This window comes from Toxotes jaculatrix, chromosome 2 (assembly GCF_017976425.1).
Source record: "Toxotes jaculatrix isolate fToxJac2 chromosome 2, fToxJac2.pri, whole genome shotgun sequence".
Lineage (NCBI taxonomy): Eukaryota > Metazoa > Chordata > Actinopteri > Toxotidae > Toxotes > Toxotes jaculatrix.
The window spans coordinates 6,926,004-6,946,991 of record NC_054395.1 but is presented as its reverse complement, the minus strand read 5'-3'; the positions used below and the strand labels follow the sequence as shown (position 1 = coordinate 6,946,991).

Sequence of the window (20,988 nt, the reverse complement as noted above, 5' to 3'; positions counted from 1 at the left end):
TTTCACATTATCTTATCAAGAATGCAATATATTACCATTAAGTTACTCCACCACAGTAACACCGCTCAGACATAAACACCAAACACTGATCTCTGCACGTGAATCAGCACTGGAAGTGTTTGCAGAATGAAGAGAAACGACCTTAATATATCCAAGGTGTTGGAAATGAGGTTGATCACTGTCTGAAGTGTTTTGTTGTCCTTACACGCTCGACTGAGCCACATCACGGTCTGCAGTGTGGATAGTGATGCTGTCGTTCCCATATGGTCGAGTGCATCTGCATCTGCTGGTTTACAGACTGATGATGGATCCAGACCGAGATTTAATCAGTGTGATGTAAGGTGCTCGCCGTCATTCAGCCAGCGACAACCAAACTGAATACTGTTACACACCTACGGTGAAAACAAGCTGTTGTTGAAATAATGTTCTGTAACAGGCTGTCAGGAAGGCAAACAAGCAGCCATACAGCAGGCTGAAGGCCCGTCAGATTACCTCCAGGTAGTGTGAGAGGACCTAAAAATGCTACAGCCATAGAAGGATGGCTGCATTTTAATTAGACAACAATAAGACTGGAATAATAGCAGTTAGCCAACCATTAAGAATGGCAAGCAGTGGAAATAATGCAGAGGGATGCAGGTTTTCCTTAACCCTTTAACAGTTTTCTCTGCTGTTTGATGGAGCACACTTTGAGATGGCTGACGTACATTTGGCCCCAATATCCCAAGAACACCCTGTCGTTTTTAGGTTTGGTTTGGTTTGGTTTGATTCCACCATAAAACAATCTGCGCATAAGACTCTTTTTCACATATTCACAAAGGATGAACATCTGTTCTGCACAGGACATGACTGTATTTGACCATTATTTTTTTCAGGTTAAAGTTTATGATTATGGTACATGGACAGTGTTTCATTTATTAGGTTTTGTACATTGTCCTTCTTCATAAAGAGATTTGCTGTAAAAATGTGTCTTTTAATTCACTTTAATGAAGACAAATCATGCAGATGCTGTAAAATGGAAAAAAAAAACATTAAGTAGAGGTAGAAGTTCATTAAACAACTGTGTGGTCAGTTCCCCAAAGGAACTAAGAAACAAAAAAAACAACATATTTTTCCATTGCTTTATACTGGTACATCCATCAACCACTCTCCATCTCTCAGCAGGTCTTTTTAATGCTCTGTTGAATCACACATTACATGCTACTATAAAAAGCCTTCCAAACTCTCTTTGTCTTGTTCTGTTCTTTCCTCACTTAACCAGGTTTTCTGCTGCCTCTGCTGGAGCAACATAAGGCCTTTAAAAGTCTCTTCCCCTCTTTCTTTACCTGGCTCTCTCATAGTGATTATTTATTTCTTCTCCTCTGCAACAGGATTTGCATCCTGGGACAAACACTCATGAATGCACTGCCTGAGACAGTTGCTGCAATGCAGGTTTGATTAATAGCACTCTGCTATCGATTACAAGGATCAATGCAGTAATCTGCATGTCTTATGAGGATTGAGAGGATGTGCAAAGCAGTCAGGGGAAACAATAAACCCTACAGGACTTACAGAAAAGTTCCTGTGACTGCAGAGGTGAGAGTGCGCCTTCATTTATAATATTAAGAAGTAGAAGAATCCCTCTGCACCATGGACAGCTCCACATGAAGAGGAGGGACAGCTGCCTGAGCTGAATGTGAGTCTGGCGAACTAAGGACGATATTACCCAGCTCATTTTGGAGATGATCCTGGACAAAGAGATTACTGTGGCTCAGTCTTACCCACGAGGGCTTTAGGGGGGACACCGAGGAGCAGGATAGTGAGGAGCAGAAGATGAAGACAAGCTTCAGGTTTCAACTAGGTTTGCTAATGAGCCCCCCCTGGCCTCTCAGTAATCCTATAAATATTCATGCTTAGTGGGTGGGTCTTCAAGTTGATGTAGGCTTTAATCAGTTCTACAGTCGCTTCTGAACTACTAACAGATCAACTAATCTTCCCACGAATGGTAATTCCTCTCCAGTTGTGCTTTCCTTTGAATTCCCTTTGCCCGTGTAGTTGGTGCGTGTGAGAAGAGCGTACTGCCAATGACCTTCCAGAGTGGAAACATGTACAAATCAATCAAACACTCAGCTGCTGGACAGAATATGAAAATCCACCCACTGAAAGCACAGCCCGAGCCAATACAGAATATTCATCTAATAACATCACATCACATCATATCACAGGTGCTGATAAATATATAAACCTGGACTGTGAAAAGACTGATCTGCAGCAGGTAGTAAGATGTAGCTACAAAACAGAGCTACTGCAGATTCTTCCTGTCTCTCAGGAGTCCCACTCCAGATAGAGACTAAAGTTGTGTTCTTATTCTAACATTTAAAGACCTGATGGAGTGAAAGTCAACCTCACTCTATGTAAACACACTGAGAGATTAGATTTTCCTGTTTCTGCAGCTGTAAATGAATTTGCCTTATGCATGATTCAACATTTTAATAAGCTCTGGGTTTAAAAGGTGTCATCACCTAAATATATTGTCAGTGGCAAGTGATGTTCGGTGTGTTAACTGTTTGAGTATCTGTGAGGTAACAACTTCTTACTGGAGCTCAGTTTTTGTTGTTGTTGTTTTTTGCATATATCTTTGGGCTCAGGCTGGATTATTTTCAAATTTAACTTAAACAAATTCCCTCTTTCGCTCTCTAACTCTGCCAACTGTCTGCATCAATGTCCTTCATCCGTTGCAATGCCCACTGGGAAGAGGGAAGACGGACAGAGTGTAGCCAATGCGCTGCATCAGCCTGGCAAGCTGGTGATCAGTAATGGGTGAAACAAAGGACAAATTGAGAATGGGTGTTTCTTCAAATCCTCAGTGATTTGGGGAAGGCCACTGCGTGGTGGAAACTTTATGAGCTTATTGTGACAACTGATAAAAACCTCAAACCTTCCTCCATGACTCCAGCTCTTTATTAGAACGGAACTTGTGCTTGTTCTGATCTGAATAATAACAGTTTAACTGGGTTTTGAGCTTACCAGTAAAAAGGCAAATCTACCCCTGTCTAAAATCTAACCCTACTAAAAACGATGTTTATATATAACTTAACTGCAACAAATACATTGGTAGGAAACATAATTGCAATCAGAACAGGCTTTCTATTAAGTTAATTTAGTAATGTAATCTTAATTTGTATTACATTCGATTAGATTAGATTACATGTACAAGTATCCCAAATTTCCCCAAGGGACCTCCCAAAGGGATTAATAAAGTATATTCTATTCTATTCTATTCTATTCTATGCTGATACTGAACCAATCAGTAAAATGTTCATGTCCAGCATATTTGCTTTCTGATAACATATCTGACCTTGCAGTACAACATCCAATATTCACTCACTCTAAGCACAGGGTAAGTTTAGCAGAAAGATCCTGGTCTGGTTTAATAAAAGTTCACAGTGACTCCAGACAAAACATCTTGATTTACATTTAACCAATATCAACCATCTTCCCCTAACTTTAGCCACAGCCCCTTTGTTGCCTAAACCACAGATGTGATTGTGAATGCAAACACCGGTCTCATGCTCTTTATATGTTCGCCATCTACCCTAAAAACCTCCCAGTGACTACGCTGCCATTGACAAATATAGCACATTATTCATTCAAAAAATGTTGCGTCTAAACATAATCCAGCCAGTGAGTATGTTTCCTACAAAACCTGTTTGCAGTTGTAGTTTAGTTATATTGAAATGTAAGACACAGGGTTGGTAAAGCTGATCACTACCTGAGTGAATATTTCATTCACCATCCACTGTCATTGTTACTGTTACATTGGCGCTGCTTTATCAGGGTTTTCAGATGAAATCTTAATTGTTCCTGAGGGGACACTGTTGAACAGTAAGAATCAGAGATGAGTTGCATAGTAGGACAGAGCAGAGATGCACTTCCAAATGATGATTTGTTTCCTTTATATTTCATTGTTTTTGCTCACTAGGAAAAGACAGAAAGGAAAAAAAGATTAGATTTTTCTAGACTTTGTGCACAGTGGGGTCGTGGGCTACCCATGAGAGTCCAGAGACGTCCATCTGTCTCTTATGGGTCACACAATTTGGCCTGTCTCTTGTCCACTTTCACACCTTGACTGTCAGCCGTTTAAGCAGTTTTGCGTGACAACAGAAATCAAAAGATTGCTAACAAAATATCTTGGAAGGAAAGAACAGTGGAGGAGTTGTGCAGTTTCAACACAACACAAAAAAGAAGATTCAGATTCCGAGAACTTTAATGCCATTCACTTTACGTCCCAAGTACGTATAATGAACGAGATTTCACTGCACCGGCTCAGAAGATCACAGGAGTTAAAGGAAAAGAAAAACACAATAAGGTACAAGTAATAATACTAATAAAAAAATCGAGGAAAAAATCCAATATCTGGAATCCAAACATCAAATGGAGAAATCAGTTCAGAGAGTGGTGAAGAGAGAGGAAATGCAGGGGAGAGTGTAAACATGACAGAGATGATTCAGAGAGAGAAAAACAGGTCTTTGGTTCTGGGGGTTTGACAGCTGCTGACGGGTTTTGAGTCATCGCTCAACACCTCTGCGGTCTCCCCCCCCCCCCCCCCCCCGCCCCCCCAGCAAGGAAGAGTATCACTGATTTGCACACTGTAATTATTCTACAGACAGTGCATTAATAGAAAGAGATGTAATCAGCAGGAGGCCTAACAAATCTATTTGAAAGTCTATGCAATCACAAGATAATTTCAGTTTCAGCACCAGCTGAATAACAAAAGTGGAGATGACAGCTGCTGTTTTAAAGCTGCCACGAACTGTAATGAAAAAAATGGAGATGATATTCTGTCTCTCCAGCTCTTTTTGTCTCAGTTTCACTCTTTCTAACTAACATCTGCTCACTCATCTCACTGATTCTGTTTCTGAAGGTCTGTCACATAAATTCTTGTATCTCTCTTTTTCTCTCTCCCTCTATCTCTCGGCCTTTGTTTCAAAAACTCACTCACACCAACAGCGTGACCATGAGAATGTGGATAAAGCTGAACGCAGCTCAATTACTGTGTGAAAAACAACCCACAGGGGCCAGTCGAGGCCACAGTCCATGTCCATTAGCCTCTCAGCATGTGTGTGTGTGTGTTCACATGTACAAGCATACAGGGGTGTATGCACACGTGCAGAAGTGAGATATGAGACAAACCGTGTGAATGTGTGTGTTCATGCTATGAAAGTGAGTGCTTGGTTTCTTGCAGCAACCCTGCAAGCTGTACACGTAGCACTGTGACCGCTCCTGCAGTCAGGACGAGATTAAAGGGGCAGTTAGAACAAAATGTATATTAGTATCCAGCCAGCAGATAGTTCTGGTTTTACTGTCCCAGAGGTTTCCTTCAGCTGACCAATCAGCAGCCAGACATGAATGAGCTATGAATGTGCAAACATAAGGGCCAATCACAATCTAAAGATTACAGGCGTTTACGAGAGTGAGTTTATTTCGGCGAACAGATTCTCTCCATTCATGACTCTTCAGTTCCACAGTCTATACAACAACTCTACAGGTTTTTTTTTTTAATCTTGTATATGTGTAAATAGTTATATTATGAAATCTGCAAATTAACATGACTAGAGACATCTGGTAACTTTTTGAGCAGGCTCTTATAGTTGGTAACACTGCACACACGTGTGTTCACTGCCCAGTTTGTGTGTGTTCAGGAAATGGATCGGTTCTGTTATCATCAAGGACATTACAATTTTCTCTCATAGGTGTAAGTTCACTTATCAGAAACTAGTTTGCTTATACTTTATTTGCAATGTCACTGTTATCGAATTTTGTCTATAAATGGTATTTATACTGAGGTATAATTATTCATAGTGCACGAGACTGAGACTGTAAGTCAGATGTCATTTCTTAATTTTATTTTTATTATTTCCCCTGAAAATATGTACACATTCTGAAACATTCCCATCATAATCCCTGTTTATGTCACAGAGAAAGACTGGGTCAGAGAGAAAACGACGCAGGATAAAAGCAAAAGGTCAAAGAGCAAGAAGCTTGGAGACAACACACTCCCTCTGACACATTAAAAGGAGCCTGGAGGAGGATTGATGGTCTGATGTAAACACTCTCATAGAGCACATGCAGCGAGGGCAAATCGCTTTACCCAGACAAGGTCATTTTCAAGAGATGATGGAGTTCTGCCTTTAGAGAGATTAAGAGGTTGTGTTCCAGTTCACAGTGTGTGTTTTCTTACTGTGCGTCTTTGAATGGGTTCTTGGGCAGTCGGGTGAGTCAAGTGTTTCTCCAAACCTCTTGATAAAACCTTGACTTTGTCTGACAGGTGATTTAATCACCCTCTAGTTCGCCTCCTTTTATCTCTAACAAACCTGGGTTTAGTGTAGAGCCCGTGCGGTCAACGACTCAAGGTCATTATTGAAATTACATTCAGCACAGATTTGGTGGCTTTGACATGAGCTATGTATTACACACTTAATTGTTAAAAAGTCTGATACAAACTGCAATATACTCATTGCCAGAATTGCTGCCTTTGTGAGTGGTTCACTGAATAGATACAGAGCTGCTGTCAAAAGCACACAGTCAGGGTTTTATGCCTCTGACAGATAAATACCTGTTTTTTCTTTGTACTTGTTATAAAATGGGTTTTGTGTCACTAAGGTCACAGACACTTCTCAGTACTTAGACGGCCATGTTAACCTAAAAGGTTAATGATAAAAGTACATCACAATAGTCACAGTAGTTACCTTTTCATGTAGGCGGTACTTCGTATGTTTGATTGGAGTGATGATTACCTTAGATAGCAGCTCTTGATTAAACAACTTAGCCATTTAGAGGCTGCATTGCGAGGTATGTTTGTTGGATGTCTGATACATGAACTGATACAGTTCATGGAATTATGCTCATATTGGACAATTTCACACCTTTAATTTTGGGCGTGTAACGCATCTTGGATCCGATGCCTTGTTGGCAAAACACCTGGACTCGTTAAGCTCTGATGCTACTGAATCTCTTAACAAATTCAGCTGTAATTTGTTACCGTTTTGGAAGGGACACACAAATGATGTTGGAACGCCTTAGATTAGAAAATGCGTCTACATGTCATCCTAAACGCATGAACACATTATGCATTTTGTTGTTTATTTTGAGGACTTGTTGGGATCATATCAACGTCCAGTGCCACAGTTTTTAAAGTTCTCACTTTCATCTGCAAATGGCAATTACAGTACTTTTAAGTTTAGGGAAAGATCATGGTTATGGCAAATAAACCACGGTTAAGCTATGCTTAGGGTTGGGCAACTGAAGCACTTGGTTTGGGTTCAGGGTTTTCAAGTCCACTGTTTCTATATAGACTTTAACAATGTCACCTAATTTCCTGCTTTGTGCCCATAATAATTAATATGGCTGCTGGAAGGAGTGACGCATCCTGTGGCTGTTCAAATCAAGTAGGGCTTTTGCCTTTAACCTTTATCACTAAATTTCATATTGGACAATTCAGCGCCTCAAAATTTACATTCAGTTAGTGTACTTTTGAAGAATCATTCAATATTCTCTTTCTTGGCAGAAGGCTTGTCTTTTTACAAATATACATGTGTGGAAAAGTGGCTGTTTGCTTTCTTGTCTGAATAACATCTTAGGATTAAAAAGCATATCTCCCTGAGGACTTCTGATTTTACATAAAAATAATTAAACAAGTTTGTTTTCATGTTAATGTTGATCTCACTGCAGAAAATTCCAAAGCGGCAAGAGACTATGTTATTCTATTCAAAACTGCCAGTGCTGTTGTCACTGCTGACCTTACTTCACATCCTGAAGACTGCTCCCACTGATCCGATGCTTAATTGCATCTTGCTGACAAGTAGTATTAATTTCTGAGAACACAGACAACCATTGTTCCAAGAAAAACAAGACACACAGGCAGCTATTATGCACAAGTAAGACTTAATTAAAAGCAAGTATATCATGAGCCTTGAGTGTTGCTAACTAACACATGAACAAACCATTTACCATCAGCTGGTTTCAATGGTTAGGGGTTAGTCTCCACCACCAGCCCGGACTGGTGGTGGTGGTGCATGGCTTGTGGTGAGACAAACTTTGGTTTCAGCATACTTAGTAAGACATGTGGCACTGCATAATGAATCTATTTTCTACCCCCCCGTCTTCTCTCCATGCAGCCTCACTCATCTCCCCCCGAGATGCTCGGACACATTGGAAACAGCTGGGAATCTCCACTGCAATGACAATCGAGGAAGCTTTTTTTCCCCCACGCATACACACACGGCCACAAACACAAACACACACACACTGCCATCACCAGCACTCCCTTGGGCGAATTTATAGGCTTCCTGTGACAGCATGTCCTAGCCAATAATAGTCTGAACAGTAAGCTGGTCTTTTAATCACATACTTAAACAACAGATATGTAACGCCTATTCTGCAGCGAAATAGCTTCATACTAACCATAATTACAGTTGTTTGCAGCACCCGTCAGTTAAAGAAGATCAGTTAAATATGCATGAATATAATTACCGTAAAGCCAGTGTGTTAATTTGCATACTGATATGTGTGCAGTGTCACATCTTTGCTGCCACGCTGCCAACAAATCGTCGTGATGACCTGTTGCATTCCTCCAACGCTACAATCTCCTGAACAAGCACTGGAAGGCCACTTTTGTTAATGACACTCATTATCAGCACCGTTTGAGAGAGGGAAAGCGAGAGCAGGTGAGGAAACAGAATCAAAAGCCACTCGCCAGCTTTGGACTGGATGTTTTTTTCTTTTACATTTCACAAGCTTAAACTTCTCGCCTCATCAGCAGACACGCCTAATAAAAAAGCACTAACATCAGCTGAGCTGATTACCATGTAATTGTCTGTTAATCAGTGCTGACAATGGGAGCACATGCTATGAAATGTGGATTAATTACAAATAATACCAATGGAAGTGAGATGGTTTGTGAAAATATACATTATGTTCACAGGTTTTAATGTAGGGTTTTCCTGCCATGGTGTAAATAAGAAGTAGAACCTAGAACAGATGTCTATTCACTTCTTTACTTACTTCTCCAATTGTGCTGATCTGTAAAAAATGTTGTGTAATTCTTTCTCTTTCTTTGTCTTTCCAGGAGAAACTTCTGGTCAGTGTCTCTGCTCCTGAGTAGGATGAGAGGATGAAAATACTGTATGTGTGGCCAGAGCAGGGCCACTGAGGACAGCAGTGAGAAAAAAATTGTCAGAGCTCGACTGAGAGAGACCAAAAGAAACAGTGGAGACCTTTAAAAAGCGAGAGGCCAGGGGAGTTGGATGGGGAGGGGAATGTGACAGGAGCAGGAGGAAGAGGACTGTGTGAATGGACAGGATCAGAGAGCAAATACTTGAAAGGAAATGGCTGGGGAGACACAAGACTTTTTCAAAGGCCTAACTGATCTTCAAAATTTACCCAATCACACACAAACGCAAGACCAATGAGCTAGTTTATAATCATCCACAAGACCGATCAGTTTTTGGATTTCTCAGCTCCCAGAGCGCTGGAGCGGCACTCTTTGTTTGGAAGTGTCTTTTTCGGAAACCTTTCCAAAACCAAAAACAGAAGAGCAAAAAGTGTAAGGAATAGGATTAAACAGTGTGTTTATCTGCTAACTTAAGCTGCAGTTGTTAGCATGTTCATCTAGCTTATTGCCTACAGTAGTGACCTCACCCAGTGTTACTTCCAAGGCCAAGTAACATTTCATTCTACATTATTTTGTGGAGTTACAGATTGATTAAAAAAAAAAAAAAAAACTAAAAAAAAAAAATCCATTCACTTGACCACACACAGTGCTAACAGCCATGTGTCATGTAGCCAATACCGCCACCTTCTGATGACTCTACACAGCCTTTATTCATTCCAAACAAGCTGAAGCAAACTAACCTAATTTGCATTTTCTTTTTTTTTTTCTTTTTTGCAACATTTCACTTCAAGTTCACTTCAAAGTCGCTTTACAATTAAATGGAAACAAGGCCAATGTAAACTCTATAAATGCCATGTGAGAACAGAAAGTTAGACTGATAGACTGATTTAAGCATCAATCTGCACATCAATCTGTCAATCTGTTCTCCTAAATCCAAATATTATTGTAAATCTCTAAAATCTTTGACATAACCAACGAATCATTCAGGCTTTCAGAATTTTATCTGTAAAGGTTTCACTTCACCAGAAGATCTGTGCCGTCTGTCCTAAAAAGCTGAGATCAGAGGGAAGGAGGAAGCAGGGGAGGGAGGAGTAAAGAAAGATAAAAATGTTAAAGGTAAAGAATGAGTTGACATAACATTCCCACTACAAGCCATCAGCTGACAGATCAAAGCCCTGAATCCTAACAGTCTAAGGAGGGCTGTGCTTGATGGGCACACCATGTGCCAATGTGTGTGAGCTCCAAAATCCATATTAACTTTCAGCCAAACAGCCCTGCATGATTTCTGAGCTGAGAAAGGAGACAGATAGAAAATATCAAATCAACCCAGTGACCTGTTTCAGATGACGGAGATATGGAAGGGATATTTTTAAGCTGGGGAGAGCTGTGGACCGCCCTGAGGTGATGATTAAATTTTGATACAGGTGAAAGAGAACAAGAAACAGAAAGGAGATGTAGCATGAAGGAGCACAATATATTGACTTCGCTAAAAAACCAATCACGGCGCCACATGAAGAGCATTTGGAGAACACAGAGGAGTCTACTGCGTCACTCAGTCAGGCTCAACACCTGCAAGTGAATATTCTGCAGTACTTAAAAAAAAAGTAGGTACTCAATAATGCATTGAAGCTGTATCAACTAAAATGAAGCACCAAGGGTAAACACACACTATACTTTAAATTTTAGTATATTATGCTGCTTTGCTCCAGTGAGAATATACTTGAAAAAGACCTTTCATCATTCAAATGTAAAAATGTCATCATTTCACATTATAGATCACATTTTCTGACTTATCCTGAACTTTGTTTTATGTCCTGCAGAACTAATGACATTCGCATCAGCCTCAGCTGTGCTTTCTGTTGAAAGCTAATTAGAAAATACTAGAATGCTAAACATGTTAAACTAAGATGTTGAACATGGTAAAATGTTACCTGCTATAAATAAAGTACTCCGTCTAGTATTGTCAGTGTGAGTACGTTAGCTGACATGTTAGCTTGCTGACTCAAAGCACCACTGTACCACCACACAGTAAAGCCTCACAGAGCTTCTATCACGGCTGTAGCATCTAAAGCCTTGATCGTACTCCAGGATGGAAATGGGTGTGGACAGCTGTGGACCTGCACTCGGACAGCGGACGCTAACATGTCAATACACGCCTGCTCATTTTACAGACGAAGAGCTTCTTTGTTGAATTTGGCTGAACAACATGAAAATGTAAAAAAAAAAAAAAAAAAGAAAACAGTGTTCCAACTACTTTACAAGAATAGAGCCAAAGATGTGGAATACAGGACATACAAATGGTGCAACACAACACAAGCATCCACTTTATCTTTCTAGTCTGCATGGTGACAAATTTGGGGAGGTACACAGGTGTCCACACAGGGGTCTGCGCAGACCCTCCCCTGCTTGGAAAGATGATGAAATTTATATCACATGGACTCAGATGGAAGCAAAAGCCATGAGTTGGCTTTTGGTCTTGTTAACAGTGGGGGTTTGCAACAATAGAGCATGATGGTAATAAATGAGGGTAATTTCCCAGAAAATTTCACAAACAGCCGTTAGTAAGGACTAAAATAATTACAGCTACACTGGGCAAAGTGCTAAGAAAATCTAATCATTTTCTTTTGTCCTATTTTTTTAATTTTTAATTATCAGGCCTGGTTAAACAGATGTTCACACAGCATTGGGACAAGAGACTGTGTTATAAACTCAGATCATCATCATTCATGAGGATGGTGTATTATCTACACAACCTGTATCAGTAAATCTCACATTTGTTTTCAACTTCTGTAGACACACACACACACACACACACAGAGTATAACTGTCGGCAGAGCAGGTTTGAAGATGTACTGACAGGTGTAAATAGAAAGCAGGAGCATATTCTGCCAGTAAGAATGTGAAGAAAAACAAAAAAAGGAAATGTTTTACAATTCTTTTCAATAAAACTGGTGTGATCAGCTGCCAGTCACAATGAGCCAGGATGACAACTGAACAACAAATGAAGAAAATCATAACGTCTGGTGCTTGACATGAACACACAGCACCATATATGTTGTTTTATTTTAACATTTAAGTAGTATAATGATGATATAAATATATAATAAACATATTTCTGGTGAAGCCGTTCACCTCATACCACAAAATGTGATAAAGTGATGTTTGCACCATAACAGAATCCAGGGGAAAATATAAAACAATGAAAAATCTGCAAAGAAAGTTGGAAAGGAGGACATGTTTAGGATTCATGAGCCCCAGTTATCACTTATTTCCCACATCATCAACAGGCAGAGTAACAAGTTATAACTGATCAGTCTAATGCATGTACAGATTTATGGGGTTACTTTGCACCTGGTGTTATAAGCGTGTAGTTTAATCAAGGTTAACAGGTAATGGCACTGCTCTCTGACACAGCATGTCTCAAACCAGAGGCTGCAGCCATGCAGGCTGCAGGGATATAAATAACTGAAGGAGAAGCGTTTCATATTGTATAAACCATCAGTGGATACAACAACAACAGATACACATATAAATACAGATAAGAATCATTCATTGTTTGTTCTCGTCCTCCCGCCTGTGAACAATGTGTCCAGTGCTGGGCACAAAAATACCACACAGACTGGCAAATCAGATTTCAGGAAACGAAGTGCTGCTTGTGGTGGTCGCTGCACCAACAAAAAAACAGCCCTGCAAGCTGTCACTTTGCAGCACTAGGTTTTTAGCACAGTCTCTTTAACAGAGACACCTCAATAAACATTGATGTACCACTTTATGGTGTGAAGAGGCCTTTATAGCTTTATGCCAAAAGCATCACTGTGTGTTTTCAGTCCAGTTCATCTGTCTGTTCTGTGTTTGTTGGTAAGCAGATATTTTTAAAAAAAACCCTGCATGTAAACATGTCTGGATAATACACATTTTAATTACTTTTCACTGAATATCTAAAACAATGAGACCAGGCTCAGTTGCACTATGATACATCTCTTATCACTGGTAACAAAGCCCTTTGTTACAATCATAAACAAAGAACAACCACACACACACACACACACACACACACCTGATGATACCAGCAGTCTTGGGAATAGTAAAAACTGTTGTCACGCTTTGATGGCGTCAAACTATACCCATAATGCTGAGCAATTCAAAGAAAGAGATGTTGAAAACCATGACTATTTAGAGTGAGCTGTTTATATGCCAGAGTAAGTCAATGCACCTTGGCCTGTCTCTTATTATTGAGCTTTATCTAGTAACTCTAATACAGTTATGATATTTACAGGTGTGTTGACCCAAAATGAGGCTGCATTCACCTAAAAGGCATTTGTGTTACTGCTTCATTTTCACGCGTATGAGAACGATCTGCCCTGGGTGCCGCAGCTCTTTTGGCTTCTTTTAGCAGAAGATAGTGTATCTTCCACACAGCGGTGACTCACGGTGAACAGCAGAACATCCATTAACCCTGCGTCCCGCTCTGCTTTTCACCACCCCTGAATGCTAATGTGGGGAACATTTAAATGCAAATCACCGTGATAAAAACGTTTCCGAGACTGTACAAAAATGAACAGGTAATGAACCTGCTCTGTATTAGAAAAGGTCCAGAGGGTTATAACATCTATTAGACAGCATAATCCCACAGCAGCTCTGTTTCACACTCACATGGACGATCGTCCTCTGGATAAACTTCACCAAACATTCCACTGAACCACTAAATCAAACTGTAATCAAAACTGTAAGATGTTTAATCTACTTGCAGGGTCTCTGTCTTTTTTCAACCCTCGTTTCTATTCTCTTGTTCTATCTGCACTCTGTTTCTCCAGGGGCCTCATGGGGGAGGGGTGATGAGTAGTGAGTGAAAAGCCTCAAGAGGATACTGCATATGAATATGCTGTTGTTATTGTTGTTGCTTTGATGGCTAGCTCCATGGTACGCTCGCTTGTCTCCCGTGATCTACACATAATCTCTGCGCGTCAGTCACGGTGCTGCCGTCAAGCCCCCGTTTACACCCCCACAACATGGCTGTAAACAAGAAATGAAAGAGGGAGTGACAGAAATAAACTTTAAATCCCAAACAACAACAAATATTCAGAATAAGATCAGACAAACACACTGGAATCCACACGTGAAATGAAATGAAAGCATACGTGACTCAAGTCTAGCTTTGCGCTTCATGCACATATATATGAAATATCAACACTCCTACATGCTCCATGTGAAACCCCTACATTAATACATACTATATGTTGAATGGGTTTCAAGAAAATATTCAGTGTCAAACTTTATCTAGAGGACATCTTCATGTAAACTAAAGCTGTAACATGAAGACACAGAGGTTTACAAGACCCGTATCAGTAAAGGTGGTGTTTCAGCTTTTTATCTTGTGAAAAAAAACATCTACAAAATTTCACAGCCCTGCCCCTATCTATATTTTAGTGATATAATAATGAGACATGTTCCAACCACATTATTCAGGTGCTGACATGGAGCAGCTAAAGAGCCACATCTTATTCTCTGGAGTTAGTGAATCACAAAACAGAGCTAAAAGGAGAGTAAATATTGGGCTTAGATTATGATTATATATTAATGTTGTGTTAAAAAAAAAAAAGTACTGCTCCCAAGCTGCAGAAAATCAGTTTTGAGTGCAGATTTGAGTTTGGGGAAAGTGAGAAACTAAAAGATGAAACATCACAAATCAATGCAGCAGAGGCTGAGATTCCTGACTTTTAGTACTCACTATCCTACATTTCCCATGATGCAACCAGCAGCATCTTTTCCTTAGACTCTCCCTACCTTGCAAATGCCCATGTCTTTCAGACTCCATGCAACTGGTTTGTAACGCAGGCTTTTGTTTAACATTTCTACATTCACTGTTTTCACCATGATTAGCAAATTAACCATTTGATGTAATTTTGTGTTTTCTTTTCTGTAACCACATGAATCTTTTTTGTTTTTTTAAACTTGTGTTATTAAGGTGCTATACAAATGATGATGATAATGATTAATACGATTACTACCATTATTATTACAGATACAGTGCAACAATGCTGCGTTCACACCTAAAATCATACACAGTCCATGCTGTATTCATTTTGACAGCTTTCAAATCTGGGCTCCCCCTCAAAGGCGAGGTGAGAATGAGGCCTGATGGTTGAGAAAAAGGCCATTATCCTTCAAAGCCAACACATTAAACCTGACGGAGACGATTCACAAAAGCAAAGGGATAAATCAAATATCATATCACAAGCTGACAGACACAGAGAGGTGTGAAAGGATGCATAGTTAATATGGATGGATGGAGGTTAGATCGGCTTGATTTTTACACATAAGCCACACTCAGTGCTGTAGACTCACACGGGGGATCTTTTCAGGAGTGAGCAACCACATAATCCTCACATCTGCACAAAGTGAAATACCTCCTGTTATTGAGTATTTTGAGTATATTTGTCCTTTTTCCACCAACTACGACTAAGTGGGCATTTGCTTAGTCACTCACACACACACACACACACACACACACACACACAAACACACACACTGGATACATGCACTATGTAGCCACCTAATAATATATTTTCATGGTTTAATTAATTTGTCCAACAATGAGCAACTAAATCATCCAGAGTTCATTTGTAGAATATCTAATTATCCTCCTTCACCTGGCTGCACCATAGCTGGAGGACACACCACAGTCTCACAGTCATTGGGTACTTTCTGCTGTGCGTGTGTGTGTGTGTGTGTGAGAGAGAGAGAGAGAGAGAGAGAGAGAGAGAGAGAGAGAGAGAGAGAGAGAGAGAGAGAGAGAGAGAGAGAGAGAGACTGTGTGTGTTGGCTCTGTTCCCAATAGTGTCTGGGGTCCAAATGTTAAATGTCCAAATGCTTGTTATGATTGATTTGTGTAAAAATGGAAGACTTTTTCTACACTTTACAAAAGTCTCTTCTGTAGAAGTTTTCCCAAATATGAGAGCTCAGTGAAGATTTAGCTTTTTGAGCTTGTTATTTCTAAAGTAACAAGACTAAGAGTCTACAGCAGGGGTCGGCAACCTTAAATACTCAAAGAGCCATTTGTACCGCCTCCCATAGAAAAGAAAACACCTGGAGCCACAAAACCCTTTGACATCTAAAATGAGGATAACACTGCATGTTGCATTTATGAAACCAGTGAACTGATACAGAGAACACGAAATTTTATTTCTGCATGTAACAAAAACGTTTCAAACTCCGAAAAAAGACGCTTTGTTGATGCTAAGTTTCAAATAAAATACTCAATGTCCTCGTATTTATGAAATAAAAATCTGCACATCAGGACTGTAACCTGTGGTCTGCCAAACTTTTCTTGGATTTATCCATCGTTTACCTACCGGGGGTCGAAAAGCTCAATAAATATTGCCGCCGGGTGTGTGTCGGCGGTTGTGACGAAAAACGTTTTATTTTGATGTTACAAGATCGCCATCATTTTTAGAATTACATTTAAAAAACCAACGAACCAAAATAAAAATACATTTAAATTAAATAGTCATTATTTATTTTCCAAAGTCACAGGGAGCCACAGCAGAGGGATGAAAGAGCCACATGCGGCTCTGGAGCTGCGGGTTGCCGAACCCTGGTCTACAGCCATGTAAAAAACTGTGAGGCTACACAAATTGCTAAATGCTAAATCTAACATGGTGGACAGAGAAAATGCGAACATGCTGATGTTTGGTAAGAATAATGTTTATGAATGTTCCCCATTTCCTAAACTGACATGTCTTTAGTTTCACAGGTGTTTGGTGTTTGACCTGATGTTAGAATTAGAGAAAACATCATCTGGCGTGGATTACTGAGGCAAAATGTCTGCTGTAAAAAAAAAAAAAAAAAGGTCTATGACTATAGAGCAGAGGGCTCTATTGTTACATAGACTGTACATGAAGCGTCATGTTCCCGAGGTGCCCTGAAGTTCTTTCCCAGTCTGCACTGGTTTGGTTTTGTAGTGACTCACCATGTCCTAATATCTCCTCCGCCTCTCACAAGCTAGCAAGTAGATTGCCCTTTAGCAAACATATTAACCATCCAACCGTGTTTCAACATCTCCGACAATTTATCTGACCTTGTGCCAAGCCGTGCTTTGTTTGTGTTTACATGTGTAATCTTTGTAGTGACTACTACACTCACATACTACACACAGGTCAGAATCAAACAGATGAATAAATTTGATCTTTGAATAAAAAAATGATCACTTAGTTTGGCAATAGTAAAATAACATTTTTTTGCAAGAAGCATCAGTCTCTGCTCGTGATCATCAAAACATCAGCCTCCCTGGGTTTGAGAAGTGTGGGTCCTTGTCTCGCTAATGTTAATTCTGACACTTTTATTCGGAGAGGTGAGAAAGTCATCCTGCAGATTCTGAGATTTCCCGCAGAGATTGATTCAAACACACTGTTATGGGTGGAATTCAGAAAGGAGGGCGTTGTCCTCTCTACATCTCGGAGGCAAAGAGGAGGGACCCCAGGAACTAGAATATTCATCTTCTCCACTAAATCACCTTTCCTTCATAAGAATGAGCAAATCACTGTGGAGTTTCCGAGAGAACGTCACCCTCATTTGCATAAGGTAGATTATTTTGAGCCACATGAGGCTCTCTAAAATGACACAAAATCCTTATTTATGTTTTGACTGTCTTGAGTTTGTTTTGCTTTCACTTTTATTTATAAGAGACCACACAGAAGAAACACCAGTTTTATGCCAATTATGCCAGCAAGACAGAATTAAGATGAATTAAGTTTCCTCTTAGGAAAGCTCACCACAGAATCGTACAGAACTGTGAAGGGGAGAGCTCTGTGTTTAAAGCAGATGAAAGCAGCCAGTGTGACTGGCCATGATTGTCACAGCCTCTAACACAGCCATTACAATGTATGATAATATACTCTTTCAGATCTTACCTTTAGGTGCACCATTCCTAGCACACCATCCCCTCATTCTCTCGGCCTGTATCTTCACATCCCCCCACACCCCACACACTCTCTTTCTCCCTCTCTCTCTGAATCTGAATCTGAATAGGTACACTGGGTGCTACAAAAAGAGTGTTGGCACGCTTCACTGCACTTCACACTGTGGCTATTGATTCATGAAAGTAGAGCCCAAAATGTTAAATTGGTCAATAAATTAAAAGAAGCGTTGACAAATTAATCAGTGCTCAAACGTATCATTAGCTACAGCCCTGGTAAAGAAGCCTTGAACCCTGGTCGCGGTTTCTGTCTGATTAGTGTTCAAATCTTGGCCACAGTTGTTTGCTTTCTCTCCATGCTCCCATGGTTTTTCTTCAAACCCAAATTCAGTTTTCTTTTCTCTCTGCAACCCTTTAATGCCACTCAAGCTGAATCAAATCACGACTCATTGCACAGAGCTTTGAGCAACGGCCATCTATCTATCTATAAGACTATGAATCATCAAACTTTCAGGGAGGGTATTTTGAGACACTGTCTTACTGAATCTAACATCGTTTAAACTCTGGAGGACAGAAAAGATTCAGTGTCTGAAGCTGCTTTAGATGATAAATACACATAGACAATGTGTCAGTCATGTATGTTAAAACCGACGGCTGCTTACGGCGAAGTTTTCCATTCATCCATCATCCATGCTTCACTTTAGAACCCACACATTAGAACATGTGTAGGCCAGCTTTAAAATTATATTACCAATAGTTATTCATGCAAGTAATTATTATTATTTTTTTGTGATAAAATCTAAAATCTGTGTTCCCAAAACTTCAAACTCCAACTTCAGACTCACAGCAGGCTTAACTTCTCATTCTGCTGATGAAAATTAAAGAAATTTATTGTACAGAAAAGCCTTTAAAATGCCAGTGTGAGTGACTGTAAAAAGCCTGTGATGAGAATAACATTACACCCTGCCCACTCTGTTTAATTCTTATTGTATTATGATACCAGGATGTTTCTGGTGCGCCCTTTGATGCTGGATTGCAGATTATATACAGCAGCAGAATACGAGCTAACAGATTTCAAGAGAACACCTTCAGCATACCTTCAGCATACCCACAGTGTTAGCATGCCTAAGTAACCTGCAGCTGCTGCTGCAGAGATTTTTCCAGTTATCCACAATGAGTCAGTGCTCTCACTATATCACGCTCAGCCTGTGACCACCTTTAATACCTAATATCCTGTTATTAAGATATTGAAATCTTAATTCCTGTGAGTTAAGTTATTATAAGCTAGACAAAGGCACTTCAGTGACATGGACGTCAGTAAAGACGTCCCTGAGCTTGTCTTACTGTGAGTCCTTGTCTGCCCAGCAACTTCAGCCAGTAACCATCAATGGGCAGGATGACATCAGTCTCCTCTCTACTGATTCTGGGCTATAGTTTGAAGGTGATCATCTGGTGCAATCTGCTACTAGCAGCCGATATAATATAATAATAACAGTAATAATCCCATCTCAATTACATATGAGTCTGATAAAATCTTGGTCACAGTCTGTGTCACACTGTACAATGCTGTTTTAAGGGAATATGGTGCACTGAATGGTGAATTTTAGCACAATAACAAATATTACCCACAACGCTCATTAGTTTTAAGTAGTTCCATGTTTTTCTGTGGTTTTTGTTTGTTGCCAGGTTGCCGATATTGCCGCTTTGTGTCAGCAGTGGTTCACACTAGACGCCTCAGGGTTCATTTACCTTCTGCACAACAGCCCATCTCAGTTAAATAAAGGTTAAACCATAATAATCGCCTAAAATTTTCTTAAAATCCATAGCAACGACAGGGATATGATTATCCTTCATCTGTCTCAAAAGATTATACTATTCAACTGAGCTGATTAAAAAAAAAAAAACATCTGGAATATCAGATGTCTCGTTCTTGTTAATAACAGACATAATTACAGCCTAATATATGAGGGAGGCACACTGTTCTGTTTTCATGGAGCTTAAATGGGATTTGGAGCAGATGCTGTAATGCTAGCACAAAAGTACAGAATGAAAATGTGGGCTAATGAAATCTTATCACAGTTCAAATCATCCTGTTCTGAGATTCAGACTGTGTTTGGTGCTGATCCTTCACAGTGCAGCACAAAAAAAAAAAAAAAAAAATGGTAGCCTTAAAATAAAAGGTATGAATTTTGCATCCAAATCACAGATTTACATCAGATTTACAGCACTTAAGGGATTTTTTTTTAAAACCTCTGAGGTGTTTGCTTCATCTCAATCATCTCAATATGTTATCACCCACATTACATTGAACATTACATTTAGGGTTTTATGCTGCAACATTTCATGTGAGCCATAACTTGTCAGCAAAAAGCCCAGTGAGAGAATTTCTTTGTTTCTCTCTCTGGTCAGAAATGTGGTGCGGCAAATAAGACTTTCTCTATCAGCATCACCATCAGCTTTGATATGATCTGACTCAGCTAATGCATAATCTTCCTATATTTGGGTTGGATTATGAGCACAGAACAGATCATGTTCTCACTCCATTCAAAGTGCTCCAGGGTAGGATTGCATCCACTGTGAGACACCAAACTGACAGCTATTTTAGGCTGCGTACAAGGCAGCTTCTCTCATCCTGTATCCAAATGAATCAAACCACGTTACCTTATTAAACACACGCACACACACACACACACACACACACACACACACACACACACACACACACACACACACACACACACACACGCACACACGCACACACACACACACACACACACACATTTTAAATATGTTGTTTTTTTCTTAGAAAAAAAACTCAGAATAAAAAACAGCACTGTACTATGAAACTCAGACCAGCCACTCACACAAACACACACTTAAATTTACTACAACAATTTATAGCAGAACTTATGAAACAGAAACCCCT

The 20,988-nt window shown here is 39.9% G+C and overlaps 1 protein-coding gene across 1 annotated transcript in view; it reads right to left on the bottom strand.

Moving 5' to 3' along the window:
* Positions 1-20,988, bottom strand: part of LOC121196054 (kelch domain-containing protein 8B-like) — a 114,800-nt gene that overhangs the window by 17,165 nt on the left and 76,647 nt on the right. The gene's annotated exons all lie outside the window — the stretch shown is intronic.